We start from the raw sequence: 1,253 nt of genomic DNA on the forward strand, positions 1-1,253 counted from the left end.
GATGAATATTGGCTACTTTTTTTATTGGCTACTTTTTTTGGATTCACCCTCTCAGATAACCATTGAAAATTATTGGTAGTCATCTCTTCAATTAAAGAATAAGCGTCATGAAATGGTTTTGACATCAATGAACCACGAGCAGTGGCATCGATAATTGATCTAAGAGATCCAACTAATCCATTATAAAAAGTTTAGATTATTAACTAATCTGATATAGCATGGTATGGATAATTTCTTAAGAGTTCTTTAAATCTTTCCCATGCTTCATAAATAGATCCCTCTTCAAACTAATTAAAAGATGTAATATCATTTCTAAGCTTTTTCTTATGGTGTAAAATATTTAGCAAGGAATTTTTGTGCTAAATCACCCCAAGTTCTAATAGATCTATGTGCTAATCAATTCAACCACATCTTATTTTTATCCCTCAGTGAGAAAGGAAATAACCTAAGTCTTATGGCATCACCTAAAACACCATCATATTTAAATGTAGCACACAATTCTAGAAAATTGGTAAGATGTAAATTTGGATCTTCAGTTGGTGATCCTCCAAACTGATTATTTGATACCATTTGGATAATAGCAGGTTTAAGCTCAAATGAATTTGCCACTACAACAGGTTTTTGAATACTACAATGAAGTTCATCTACAATAGGGTTGGCATAATCGTCTAAACTCTTCTAAACTCCGGATGAATTTCAGCATTTTGATTATTTTGGTTTATCATTTCTGTAATTTTCTTGGATTTTTCAAGATTTTTAATTTTTTTTTGTTTTTCTGATTTTTCTAATAGTTCTTTCTAATTCAGAATCGTAGGGAACTAGTCCTTCAGAACTTGAACTACACATACATTAACATACAATAACATAAAATATAATAAAACATACAAAATAAGACATAATATTTAAAGTTTAAATAAGACTTTCTAAGAATAGAAATTTACTTAGTTTTCTTCCCCGGCAGCGGCGCAAAAAACTTGATCCCGTACCTAATGCTTATGCACAGTATAGCATAAGTTCTGATGGTATTTTTCACTTATATTTCCTTGTTTTGCAACAAAACCAAAACTTGATCCTTAAGAAAAATAAGAATTTAACTTTTTTAATTTATATATATTTATATTGGGATACTACACAAATATACGTATCGTTATCAAGTAATATAGGACTTTTTGATTAAGACCTGAATATCGAACCCACATGGAAGATTATGCAATATGCACTTTTTTAGAAATTTTTTCTATTTTTAAAAAGAT

The sequence above is a fragment of the Phalaenopsis equestris genome, unplaced genomic scaffold (assembly GCF_001263595.1).
Source record: "Phalaenopsis equestris unplaced genomic scaffold, ASM126359v1 Scaffold202921, whole genome shotgun sequence".
In the NCBI taxonomy this organism is placed as follows: Eukaryota; Viridiplantae; Streptophyta; class Magnoliopsida; order Asparagales; family Orchidaceae; genus Phalaenopsis; species Phalaenopsis equestris.